Source organism: Haemaphysalis longicornis, unplaced genomic scaffold (assembly GCF_048455015.1).
Source record: "Haemaphysalis longicornis isolate Haplotype H1 unplaced genomic scaffold, Haemaphysalis longicornis Haplotype H1 scaffold_1, whole genome shotgun sequence".
Lineage (NCBI taxonomy): Eukaryota > Metazoa > Arthropoda > Arachnida > Ixodida > Ixodidae > Haemaphysalis > Haemaphysalis longicornis.
Window position 1 is genome coordinate 345,165,762 of NW_027526203.1, and position 14,233 is coordinate 345,179,994.

A 14,233-nucleotide genomic window follows, 5' to 3' on the forward strand; every position below is an offset into this window, starting at 1 on the left:
GTTTCTGTCACGTTAAATGGGCACTTTAAGAATATTTTACGCGGGTGAGAGAGATATATTCAGGGGTTATTTCAAAACTGTTTACCTAGACTGAGCTGTCACAAAAATATTGATATTCAAATTGCACATAAAGGCAACGTCCTAAATTTTTAAACGATTCGTAGTGGCGCAGATGTTATAACGAGTTCAGCTGCCACTTGAGAAGCCGCCTGGTTGCAAACGAAGTCGCAGTGGCCTTTTTTTTTCCCATTGAGTAGGAAAGCACAAGGCGTCTGCCTATGCTGCATTACCGCCCGTTGAAAAACTTCAGATGTCCTAATAACTGACAATCTATCCATGACCGTATGCCTCATTCTGCTTACGCCCGGGAAACCTCCTCCCTTGCAAAACGATTTTTTTTTTTGGGGGGGGGGGGGGGGGGGAAGGGGAGGGGGGAGTAAGAGACGCGCAAAAGACGACGCATATGTTGTCTCTAGTGAAATAGAGAGCTAATGCATGGGTGTTTCCAGGCACCATTTTGTTTTTCGTTTCCGTATACTCAAGGCGTTGCCTGAGTAAATTTAAGTTAGAAAAGGGAAAAAGGCAAGAAGGTTTCATCACGCAACGATACTCACTCACTGAACGCCTTTCTCAAATCAGGTAATGTGCGATGACCAAGGCAAGAACGGGAGCTCACTGCGTCATTATGCGCGAAACTGAGGGCGTAGACAGGGTAGTCCCGAGCTCCAGAGGTGCACTTAAAAATTAAGTAGAAAGCGCGTGGACTGCACCCACTCTGCGACAGCCGTCGAATGTTGCCTTTTTCGGCGAGTCAAAGCGTAGCGCGCACGCAACGGGTTACCTAAACAGTCTAGTTATCGGACCTGTTCTGAGCAGTAGACACAACATCACGAAAGCTGAACGTTGCAACGTTAGTATCTGATTATCCGATTCCTTGCATGGTGACGTTGCCACGACGGCCGAGCGCCGCAGAACGAGACACCCATTTCCACCATGCATGCATGGCGGACCTTCGGCATAGTGTGCGGCTGCTTGGCACAGCGATGCACGCACGGTCACTCCATTGACGTGAATTGAGTAAGGAGGACGTGCCCCCTTAAACGCCAAAGTGGGTATTCCACGTCTCGCTGTTCATTATCACGGCACATTTCGGGGCATTATAGACCTACAGGGCGACAGCGAGGAAGATAAAACGGGAGGACCACTCGACTTTAGCGCATGGTTTAGCATTCGATTTTACATTGACGGATGGGGCAATCGTGCTAATTTCTGCGCATGTCTCTCTTGGTTTTCATTTGTGTCCTCTACTCTAATTAGTTCGTCGTCGCTTCAAACGGTGTACCAACAGTAATCGCAACAGCATGCCTCTTCGGTTTCCGTTGCGACTCAGCTGCGGATCACTTACTGGGTCATCGCCGTGCCCCACGGAAGGCCCTGCGCGCCGGTCGCACTCACTCACCCCGACTGTTCCTCCCCAGTTCTTCTCCCTTCGCCGGCTCGAAGAAGAGGGGAGCGCTGATGGTGCGGTCCGCTCCTCGCTGCTCGGTGCACAGCTGCCAGCCTTTGATGGTGGTGGCGCGAAGCCGCAGCTATTCACGAGGCAGCTGCGTCAGGCTGGCCGTGCGCCGCTCGCGCCTTCTCTTCGGACGGCGAACAAATCAAATTACAGGCCGAGGAAAGTTACCGGACGAATCCTGCCGTAGACGGAAACACGCTACGCGCCTTAGGCGGCTTGTTTAGCCGCTGAACAGCACGAAGGGTCATTTTTATCGATCGCTGAAGTGAGCACGAAATGTCGGAAAGCTCCGGTTGTATGCGTTGGTCGTAAGACAGATTTTTTTGTGTTAAAACCCTTTATAACACACAGAATATGAAGCAATAACTTCCTCACATAAAAATCAAACCACACAGAGTGCAGGAAGATGACAGGAAATAAGCGTATAGTAAATAAAACCATTGAGAAAATTTTCTAATAATTTGTGTCAAATATATGTATCTTACGAATGTTTAGGATCGGTTACTGTATTTTTCGGTGGGGTTCTCTGATGCCGCGAGACAGGAGGGGGGAGGTGACTTGAAGTTAATGATACCTTTGCCTGAAAAACAGCGAGTCAAACAGGCCCAGATTTCCGCGTTTTGCAGCCATCGGGGCGTGCAAGAAAATATAGCGGCTGCGGTAAAGGGGATACGCTGTTTTATGTTTTAACATATTTAAATTCGCATCCCCCTCCCATATCAACTTGCTACTGTAGTTTCATTATGCACTATTATGCTACTTTGCTAATTTTGTTCTGTGTCCTACTCAACATAAAGCAGAAAATAAAGACTGCCTATTTCCGCGGCAGCCATTAATAAACTCATAATGAACTATTTCACTACCTGGGGATAGGATACCCCCCCCCCCCCCCGCACCCCCCAGTTTATTCTTCGCACCATTTTTTTCCTGTTGTTTCGTCCTTTGCGCTGGCCCATGAAGAAGCATTCTTCAATTTTTCGGTACATCACATAAGCCGAGAATACTTCGGTACATCACATAAGCCGAGAATGCGGTAGCATTCAGAGGCAAGCTATATGATAGTGGGAGGTAAATGGCAGGATAGTGTTCTTTGCGACTTTATAGTACATCTATTGTGACATTTATTTCTTTTAAATTTCATCTCAATAAACGTTTTCAAATACCAACCTACAGCAGCTCCTGGCATCCAGAGCGAAGGCTCTCTGCTCACTTAATGGATTCCCGGACTAGGGAACCACTCCCACTTTATAAAGCTCGAATAAACGTTTTCTCTCTCTCTCTCTCTCTCTCTCTCTCTCTCTCTCTCTCTCTCTCTCTCTCTCTCTCTCTCTCTCTCTCTCTCTCTCTCTCTCTCTCTCTCTCTCTCTCTTACATTTTTCAGCTTTGCATGAATAGCCAGTTGCAGCGTTCACGAGACATATGTATCACAAAGAAAGACTCACGTATACGATTTGACCTGAAAGCGTCTGTGTGCGTGTGCGTGTGCGTGTGCGTGAATGTGTGTTTTAGCGTGCGTGTGCGTGCGTGCGTGCGTAAGTGTGTGCAATCACACTTCATTCGACGGTGGTGTCAAATTGGGACGAACGTAGTTACAACTATTTCGACATCGGCATATACTCGCTCATCGGCGGAAATGAACATTATAAGAATATTCGTGTTTTAATTAATTTATTCGGAAACTGCACCTAAAACACTCTTGAAGAACAGAAATATACTCGCAAAATAGTTCAATGTTTTGCGTCTAGATAAAACTTCGAGTTAGCTCAAAAGAAAAAAAAACCAGATTTTGCTGCACTGTTTCTGCGGAATTCACAAGTAGAAAAGAGGGCGTACCTTTTAAAATTTATATTTTAAAAATGCCTACTCTTAAAATCGAGCTTAAGAGAATACCCAAATCCTCATTTGAGAAATTGCGAGGCCATTAGAGGACTGACAAACCCCCCAGCAAGACTGGGGTACGAGATTTTCTAAGTTGACTCGCGGGCGAAGCGGACACACTGACCGACTAATGTTTCGGGTTGGTTCATCCAGACCTTGCATAAAAAATGCCAAAGCATACGTATAATGATTGGCTGAGGAATAGCTTCGACCACTTGGGGTTGCGCCGAAGTTTTGCAAACACACACATTTTCGTGATCCCCCTCGGAAAAGCTGCCTCCAGTGCTGCAGACCGATCTCGTGTGCAGCAGGACAGCGCTCTGGTCGCAACCCCCCCGGAGACGTAATATCGCTGGAACATTTAGAACATGGTGGGGAGGGGGGCAATTTTCGGACCTTCACAGTTCGACAACCTAACAAGTTTTTTTAATGAAATTATAACTGCGAAAGACATTGCTAAAAAGTGGAGCTGATGATATCCTTTGTTCCACTACTCTAGTAATTTCTGGTCAAACTGAGTAAGTTTTAAATTAAGTTTTTATTTCCTCTAGGAGCTTCTTTTCTGATTAATCTAATAGGACAGGAGTGTCCGTGACCCCTCGTCTGCAAAAAAACAAAGAAGGAATGGAACTCGCCCGCCTTCGGAGTCCAGTCTGGCCGTGATGCATTCTCAGTTCCGCAGCAATCCGCACAAGATTGTTTCGGCCAGGCCTATTCTTTCGCCCCCCTCCCCCAACCAGTGAGTGGCTTCTGAAATAAGCTCCACAGCTGTTTGAGCTGGTTTAGCAAGGACGACCGTTCTCTTTTTATGCTGCTCAGTGATCCTATAGGCTCTGAGCCAGTACCTGCGAGTGATGGATCCAGAATCATGGCTATATGATCACACTACATTACCACATCAAGAACTGTTTCTCAGAACCTTCCCCAGACACATAGCTTGCGGCATTTTGAAGCTTACATAGGTGCTAAGCACTTGGATGTGTCGAAGCTGAAAATGTGTTGATGGAGCTCCAAGCAAAACTGTGAAGGCAGAGTTTTCCTTTGGGAGCCTTGAGATGATTTGGTTAGAACTGAAGAAATGTTCCCCCTTCTGTGTGAGATCGCCGTAAAACTTATGTATAGCTTTCTACGACGTATGCATGTAAGCATAATTTTCCAGACTTCAATACCTGGAAAGCGAATGCCGAAACAGGTTGAATGTGGCCGGAGATATGCAATTCCGTGTATATGAGACTTTGCGACGTCTTCATGAACGGTCTGAAACGAATTGATGTGCACTTTTCAAATTAAATCGACCTGAGTCAGGCTCTAGTTGGGTTTATTTACTTACATATACCCCTTTACACCCCCACCCCTCGCTTCGAGGGGTCCCCCATCGCTCCCACCAGTCCACAAGGAGTCCCCGGCAGATCCATGGCTCAGAACCACTAAGATAGGAATTAGGCTCACAAGCCTATCTTCCTTGGTGATATTTGTTTGATACCCCATAATGAGCTAACTTAGTATTCGCTGGAAAATAAACAAACAATGGGTATTATAGCTCGTTATGGGTGTAGAGAAATGCGGTCTCTTCGCCATGGTTGTGGTTCGGAGCCTAGAATTACGGGTTTGATTACTGACTGCTGGGGTGATTCTCAGATGGTATAAATTAATCCTCAACCCTCTGCTATATCTGAATGGCAACCTAGGTGTAGCTCATGTGCGTAAAACATTACTTTCCTGTGGGCGTCCTCTCAAGCCTCCGTAAGGGCGAACGAACGCGAGGCAAAGAACGATAGTACAGTGGAAAAGAGGACGCGGGATATCAGCACGCGCCGCACGTGCATGCGCACAAGGTGGGGCGCGACGGTCTCGTGCGCGACTAGCCGCGCGACTCTTTGCGAATATGTATGGGCCCGCCCTCCGCGGTCAGCAACGCCACCAGAGCAGAAAGATGTGCCCTGTGATAGGGGAAGCAGGGGATACGTCCATAAAGAAAATTTGACCAGAGTCCTTCAATGCTTCTCTGGTCATGAAACTCCCGGCCAAGTTTCGTACGGGGACAAAGGCCACCGCGAGTGGCGCCACCGCAGATCGGAGGGCATCGGGCGGCCGCCGCTGCTCTGTAGCCAGACCGGCAGGCAGGAAGGCAGTAGCAGCATGCCCGTTCACACCAAATTTTTTCGCCACTCACAAAATGATAAGTCGATTTGAGGTAAAGCGAAGCGCACTGCTGGTAAGGCGGCGCGCGTCTGTTTTATCTTGCCCCGTGGTCCGTTCCCTGCCAAACGCGCTCTGACCACGCCCCCGGCTGCCCTCCAATCAACACCAGCGCCGCGGCGCGGCAGCGTACGAAGCTCTCCCATAGCGTGATGGCGAAGTTTCACGATCAGAAAGGCATTGAAGGACTCTAGTTTGACGTACAGACAGAAACACAGTTGTTACGTCTAGAACACTCGAGCGGCGTTCCGCGGGCTGCACGGATGACGCCTATCGGTGACACCCAGTTCGAGATAGCTTACATCTGCGCCTGCGCGCCCACCTGGACACGACCATCATGCCTTTCTTCGCGTTTCTGGTCGATGATGCTAAAAAGAATGCTTGCACAGTCAGGAGCGCTGTTGGCGGCCCCGGCCGCGATGCGCACGCAGAACGGGCATTGCTCAGCGCGCACCGCAGCTGCGCCATCGCTGGTTCGCTGCGTCTTTGCTAGGGAAAAAACTGCCGCGTCATCGGTCTGTTAAGCTGCAACGTGTAATCGCACGTTGCGCACTACGAATTTATAGGCCGGTGTTGGTAGCTGTAGTGTCACTAGATAAGGTATCATTATCTTGTGCCACTAGGTAGCCGGTCGACGGCCCCTACAGGTCAAATTTTCTGGAGCTGCTTTTATCATTCAAATGTCCGTGCTTTGAGGTTAATGAGCACACTGAACAGAGAGTGCGGGGAGGGTTCTTCACCATAATGTTGTGCATTTTCTCCCATGCAGGCTAAAGAGCAGCTGGAGCACAACAGTTATGATATGATAAACTTATTACAGTAAAAGCTCACCGATACGTGATTAACGGGAACCGAAAAATGAAACGTGTTATGCGAAAATCGTATTCTCCAAAACGGTTAAAAAGGAGGAAAATATGCATATTCCACCTGCAATTTACTTTTATTAAGCAACATTGAAGTACCTGGTCAGTTAGCGCTGCTCTTTCTTCTTTTCAACGTCAAGGAGTAAATTCTTCTAAAACAAAAAAAAAATGGGGCAGCTTGCCCTAGTGGCGCAAGGCTGGAGAAACAGCAGAGCTGGCGGCCCCTCTCCCTTCGTGGGCGACCAGGCTTATTGCACCTCACATTTATTTCCGAACTTGCCGCTGAAAGTTGCCCATGACTGGTAGGTCCGGATCGTTTGTCCGCAGCCTTTCGCATCTCCCCCAAAGTGAACCATGAAAGCACTCGCTAGAACTCGCGGCAACCGGCTTCGCGAATCCGGCGTCTGTAGCACGAACTCGACATCTATGCTCCCCCTTCAGGCGCAAATGCACGTGACCTGGCGAGGAGAACAGCACGAGAGATCACGCCACGAACACAATCACGTAGAAGCCGGTTTCATACCGCGAGGCATCCAGGTTAGATTACAACCACGGTAAGCGTTTTCCCCCTGGTTCGTCTCATTTTGTTTTATGCGGTGGCGGTCTTTCTTTTCTATTAGGCGCTTAATTTGGGGGGTTAGGTTATCGCTTTTTTCGTTCTTTTATTATTTATTTCCGAACTCCAAAGCACATGTGTGCGTTTGCCTTCCTGTGTCGTAATGAGGCGGCCTGGGAAGGCAAGATGGAATGTTTTTTGCACGCTATGGGCGCCTAAATTCGTTGTTAGCTTTATTATTTTTTTTCACTTCAAAATTAACCCATTTGGCTCCAATACTCGGGAAAATTCCTATCTGGCCTTTTTTTCCCTGTAAGTATTCGCACTGCATGCCAGCACAACCTTGTTTCTTTCCAAATGTCTGCACATGTTTCCCGCCGCTGCTAACCCCGTACCCGTCGGGCTTTTAGGGTGGCCCAGTTATTAGGTTGCTGGATTTACGGCGTAAAGGTCCCGGATTCGAATCCCGGGACCTCCCTAGTCACTTTCCTTTTTTTGATGCGCGCACTCCCAACACCTGCTCGTGGTTTGCTTGCCTCCTCGCCACTTTCCCTCACACTTCGAGGCTTTTGGTGCAACGGCCGGGTAACGCTCGGCTTAAACAGCTCCGCTGTTTAAAAAAAGCTGCTCTTTGCCCACTCAGCCCTTCGTTTGCGACGAAGCTACGATGAACGTACGAGTGTTCAAGTGTCTCGCTTGCTATATGTAATGATTGCAGCGCCGATGAACCCGTCTTGACGATGACCCCCCGTCCCTTCTCGTGGCCTCGTTGGGTTTCCCCATCCGGTGGCGGAATGTTGGGGCGGCCTCCGCCGACGCCAGCCAGTCGCAACCCTTTGTTGGTCCTCGCCGGCGGCTTTTACGCGGCGTCGGGGGAGGCTTTCCTTTCATCCTGACCTTCGGGGACGGCCAGGGGGGGGAGCGGAGGTCAAAATCCTCATTGGCATGTGCGCTGTTGTGGGGGAGGCGGCATTGCTCGCGCCCTGCTCGCGCATGCTTCGACGAGTTTGTTCCGAGCTGCGGCCCAGAGTGGTCGCACCAAGACTTGCTCCCGTGGCGGTTTCTGGGTGCCAGAGCCCCACGAATTTCTCGCCAACCGTGCGGCGGTTCGGCACCCTTTTTGGCCTTTGGGCCCGCATCAGGGATCGCGCTGCGATACCCCCTTTGGTGCGCTGCGGCGCCTTTTAATTGTAATTCAGTTTTTTTTCTTGTCTTGTGCTATGTTTCGTCGTCTCTTGTAAATACGTGTAAATAGACTTCTTTCTCTTCATCACCTACTGGACTCGTCTCGTCATCGGGTCCTTCACCACCCATCCACGGCGACACCAACCACCTTCACCAACGAACCAAACTTTACTGGCGCAGCCCGACAGCGTCGTGGATATCTTCGTCGCTTCAAGTGAAGAACTCGTGAACGAAGTGTGACCAAAAGGTGACCGCGAGAGTACAAGAAAAAGGTCGTCTACACGCAAGGACAACGATGAAGCAGGGCGGCTGCGCGCCGCCTACGAGACAACGGATGAATTAGTTTTCCTGCCAGGGAAACTTCACTTCAGCACCTTCCGATCCCCGCGGGACGTGTGGGACTGACGTGTGTGGTGCAGCGGAGCGGCTGCATGATCGACGGTGAGTGGTCCGTCTCTGCACATTTTCTTTTTTTTTTTTTTTTTTTGGTGGGATATCCTCATTGCTAGGGCCCAGCATGGCTAGGGACAAAGTGCTCGAAGCGGAACGCGCAAAAACGCGAGAGCTGGAGCGGCTTGTGAGGTTGGCAGAAGCGGAATTCCTAGCGCGTCCGGGAAACGAGAACGTTGTGCGGCCGTGCTGCAGTTGTGGTCAGACAACACATTCGTCCGCTGACTGCCGCCGTTACCGCCATCTCGATCGCGAAGCCAGTCCCCCCCCACAGAGGGAACGGTTGGTCGAGGTAGCCAATTCCGAGGCATGTGAAAAGCCGCATCTGGTCACTGCGGCGGTTTCCGGAATCTCAAAACGACGGCCATACAAGGTGGACGGCCGGCTAGTGGGGCCTAGCGTCTCCGCTAAGCCCTTCAAGCTGAGTCTCGACGCAGTGAACAAAATTGCGGTGTTGAAAAGGATCTTCACCCCTGATCAGCTGACCAGGCCGGTGAAATCCGTCTCACTGGCTTCCCGTGAAGGCGCGACCGCGAGCCCCGCGGTTCTTATCCCGTTGAGGGCTATTGTAGGCGGCACTTCGGCTACAAAGCCAAGGGCAGCGGAGTCGACAGCTCACGCCGCGGGTCAGGCAAGCACGCTCGCCCCGAAGGCATGCGCCGGGGAAGTGGTGGCGGGCTTGGGCGGCGACTGTGCGGACAAAGCAAAAGAGTCGGGCAATACCGAGGCGGCTCCGCTGAGATCCACGGCGGTAGGAATAGAGGCGGTCGGTCAGGCAGCCAACGTGCACTTGGGTGCTTCAAAATCTCGGCCGTATCAAGACCGGTCCTGCCCAAAGGGTTTGCTTGGGACAGATGCTACCGCGGACGGCTGCGGGGGTAAAGCTCCTGCAGGCACGGCGGCTGACGGCAGAGTACGGGGACAGGACGGTTGTGCCATGTCGAGAGACCCAGACTTGCACGCCATACAGCTTCCGTCCGCTCAAACCGGTGCTCGCGCCCAGGCATACCCGCTCCCTTGCTTCGACAAGCCATTGTACAGTAGGATGAGAGGCTTGCGTCGTACACCGGGTGACCTCTTTGGTCCCCCCAGGCGTAGACGAGGCGCAGTGGCGTCGAACGTGTTTGAGCACCGCACTGATCAGGAATCTTTGCCGAATCAAGCCCGAGCCTGCTCAAACGGGCTTCCGGTGGCAGTAGCGCCCTCGGGCATTTGCGGGTGCGGAAAGACGGCATGCACCGCGGCGGCGGTATGCAGCGGGCTAACGCGGGCAGTTGATGCCCTGGCGAGCAACATGGCCTCGGACGGCACTGAGCCGTTGTCCGCACTGGCTGGTACGCGTCCTCAGCATGGTCCGCCAGTGCTTATTAGTGTTGACAGGCCGTCGACAAGCTGTGGCAATGGCTCTAGTGTTGAGCTGGACAGGCTTTTGAGGTCCCCTAGGGCTAGGTGCAGCTCCACAGTGTCAAACGCTGATAGACTGCTGGTTGCGGACGCAGTAAATCGAGGGCCCGAAATGAGAGCGAGGGTCGACAAATGGGCAGCGGAAAGCAACTTGGCATGCGCTGGTGGGGACAGTGTCAAACGCGGGCATGAGAGCGGAGGCGTCTTACAACTTTGGCTTCTGGCCATGCATGTGGTTCTGGCATTGTGCGCTTCTCTCACTGGTTGCAGAGGCGGATCACCTGGCGCCTCGTCGAACGCTAAATATCGCTGTTGGCGCAACAACCAGGGTGTGGACTCTCACCTCGAAGCAGCGCCCGATTAAGAGAGTGTTACGGGCGAAATGGAGGAGGAACTGTGGTGAACTGATTGAACGCTCGTGTGCGGTTCATTACGCAGCTGTTTCTTTTTTTTCTTCTCTGTGCTTGGGGCGGAAAGTATCGGTCCATCCTGTGTTTTGTTGCTTCGTTTTACGATTGCGCTGCTCATTTTGCTGCCGTTTTCTCTTGTTCTTTCCCTTGTTGTCGCGAGTCAGTCTTAATTTTGTCTTTGTCGTTGTATCCCGTACGCGGGTATTTTTCTGGTTTGCATGATGTGCCCCGGGCGTGTTATGCATCATTTGTGCTTTTTTTTTTTTGGTGCTTTGTTGGCACGCGGAAATTGCGCTTGCATGCATCGAGTCCTCAAGGGATATTCCTCCAATTTTCAGTGTTATTCTTCGCGAGTGTTCTTTGTTTGGGAGGTTATCGGCGCTGTAATCACTTGGTTGGGTTGCCTGTAATAGGTCAATCAGTCCTGATACAGGCTTTTGATAGGGGAGCTGTAATGATTGCAGCGCCGATGAACCCGTCTTGACGATGACCCCCACCTCCCTTCTCGTGGCCTCGTTGGGTTTCCCCATCCGGTGGCGGAATGTTGGGGCGGCCTCCGCCGACGCCAGCCAGTCGCAACCCTTTGTTGGGCCTCGCCGGCGGCTTTTACGCGGCGTCGGGGGAGGCTTTCCTTTCATCCTGACCTTCGGGGACGGCCAGGGGGGGAGCGGAGGTCAAAATCCTCATTGGCATGTGCGCTGTTGTGGGGGAGGCGGCATTGCTCGCGCCCTGCTCGCGCATGCTTCGAGGAGTTTGTTCCGAGCTGCGGCCCAGAGTGGTCGCACCAAGACTTGCTCCCGTGGCGGTTTCTGGGCGCCAGAGCCCCACGAATTTCTCGCCAGCCGTGCGGCGGTTCGGCACCCTTTTTGGCCTTTGGGCCCGCATCAGGGATCGCGCCGCGATACCCCCTTTGGTGCGCTGCGGCGCCTTTTAATTGTAATTCAGTTTTTTTTCTTGTCTTGTGCTATGTTTCGTCGTCTCTTGTAAATACGTGTAAATAGACTTCTTTCTTTTCATCACCTACTGGACTCGTCTCGTCATCGGGTCCTTCACCACCCATCCACGGCGACACCAACCACCTTCACCAACGAACCAAACTTTACTCTATACCTAGAACACCGGTCGCCATGGCTGTTTCCATTTTATAATCTGTCGTCGTCGTCGCCATCATCATCCGAAACTGCCGCCACACAGCAAGACTCCGCAATGATATCTTGCACGGTGCGCAATTCACAGATTGCCAGGTTGTCATCCGCACCCACAAACTTTCGTGACGAAATATTCACGTCTAACGGTTCCCATTCCGCGGCTAGGTCTCAGCGGCTCTGCAACGTGCAGATCGTGGCTTGTTGGAAGCCGGTTTGAGCTAGTATACCGAAGAATAAACCTAGGACTTCAGGAAATGTCAGCCAAGATCAACTTTCGCGGTCTTATTATCCAATTTCCGGCAAAAATATGATCGTATTGAACGCATGAAGACGCATTATTTCTAAGGGACGTCGTCCGCGAATGAAAAAAAAACGTATTAGCCGAAAACGTATTATGCCGAATCGCATCAATGAGATTCCACTGGTAGAATTTCATTGATATCTTGTGTTTACAAGACGCAAGATATCTTAATATCTCTTGTCTTGCCTTGTCTTAATATCTCTTGTCTTAATATCTCTTGACGACAGCATAACCGTGGATCTTTCGAAAAACGGAGGAGATATTGTACTGGAAAAGCTTGCTGTACTTTTTTCAGAATGCTTGAAGAGTCAAGAAGTGGCCATAGCCAGGAAAAACACCAACATTATTCTGATCCATAGGAAGGGAGATCCCAAAGACCAACAAAGTACAGACCCATCAACCAGATCTAGGTTGTGTACAAGCTTTTTACCAAAGTTATAGTTAGCCGCACAGGTGACATCCTGGGTTTTAAACAACCTAGAGAGCAGGCTGGATTCAGGAAAGGGTACTCAACCATGGATCGCGTCCATGTTGTCAATCAAGTGATAGAAAAATCAGCAGAATACACTAAACCCATTCATATGCCATTTACAGACTATGAAAAAACGTTTGAATCCGTACTCACCGCAGCCGTGCTAGAAGCACTAAAAGACCAGGAAATAGAGATCTACATGAGACTTGCAGAATTGACATATATAAGAAATGCACGATCAGGTAACCCTCCACAATCAAAGCCACAAATTCCCGATCCGAAAGGGGGTAAGATAGGGAGATACCATCTCGCCAAAACTATTCACAGCATGACTGGAAGGACTGTTTAGGAATCTTGACTGGGAAAACATGGATTAAGGATAAACGGGAAATATTCGAACCATTTGAGGTTTGCGGACGACATAGTATACATTGCTGAGTGAGACTGCAGAACACATGCAAACAATGCTTGAGGAACTACAATCAGAAAGCACGGACATGGGGCTAAAAATAAATGTCAATAAATCTAAAGTAATGAGGAATACGCATGCCGAAGACGTCCTCTTACGCTTAGGAAACGAAACGCTAGAAGAAGTAAAAGAATATAACTACCACTGACATATGGTTACTTCTGACCCCAATCACGAGAGAGAAAACCGGCGCAAAATAGGTATAGGTTGGGGAGCACTCAGCAAGCACTCCCAAATAAAGAAAATTGAAGTATCTCTGTCACTCAAAAGAAAAATCTACAACCAGTGCAGACTGCTGGTGATGACGTACGAAGCTGGAACTGGGGGCCTTACTAAACAGCTGGAAAGCAAACTTACGCCGGTTCAAAGGGCTATGGAACGAATAATGTTAGGAGTAACACTCAGGGACAGGAAACGAGCTACCTGGATCAGAGAACAAACCAGAGTAGAAGATATTATAGTTCAAATAAAGAAAAAGAAATGAACTTGGGCTGGTTATGCAGTGAGACGAACCGACAACCGGTGGAAAATTAGGGTAACACAGGGGATACCAAGGCATGGGTTTAGAAGAAGAGGAAGGCCATTAATCCGATCGGGGGTAAACTGTGGACTCAAGCAGCGCAGGACCGAATCGGTTGGAAGTCAATGGGAAAGGCCTACGACCTGCAGTGAACTTGAGTAGGCTGATGATGATGATGACGATCCCCGAGCTTACTACGCCCACACCCTGACACAGCACGAAAAGGGTGCTGTCGGTGAGGCGTTAAACACGCCCTTTTGTTTACCTGGAACATGGTTTCAAGCACGAACATTTTCGAACGATAATGTTTGGTCTGATCAGGAGCTGACTGATTACAGCGATAATCGCTAAACTGAAATCATGGCCGTATCTGGCTAACTCTTTGTAGGCTGATAACTGACATTTTTTTTTTTGATTGAAGCGTTTAACACAGGCGATGAGACGCGCCGTAGTGGGGGGCTCCGGATTAATTTTGACCACCTGGGCATCTTTAACGTGCACAGAAATCTCGTACACACGGGCGTTTTTGCTTTTCGCCTCCATCAGAAAAGCGGCCGCCGCGGCCGGGAATCGAACCAACGTCCACGTGCTCAGCAGCACAACGCCTTAGCCGCTGAGCCAACGCGGCGGGTCAACTGACATTTCTCTATTCCTAACCATGCGGCCACATTTTATAACGGATTCAATGCACTGATGCTCATCAGTCATTATTTCGGTGTGTAAAAAAGAGTCTCAGTACGCCCTGAAGCATGCATGGATATACCTGCAGTGCAGCCCACCAGAATACACACCAGATGCTACGCCGAGACGCAAACCACCCCGTATATCAAAATAAACATTTTTCTAGTTGCATTTTTGTGTC

General features: G+C 50.3%; 1 protein-coding gene across 3 annotated transcripts in view; it reads right to left on the reverse strand.

Annotated features, from left to right (window-relative positions):
• Positions 1-1,477, reverse strand: part of LOC144153263 (scoloptoxin SSD976-like) — a 32,481-nt gene extending 31,004 nt beyond the window's left edge. The window contains exon 1 of one of the 3 annotated variants that reach the window (XM_077684923.1): positions 1,460-1,477. The gene's annotated coding sequence lies outside the window, so the exon portion shown is untranslated. Of the gene's footprint in view, positions 1-614; positions 815-1,459 lie in introns of those variants that run through there. The other 2 variants (XM_077684930.1, XM_077684918.1) reach the window with 2 other exon arrangements.
• Positions 1,478-14,233: the final 12,756 nt, after the last annotated feature.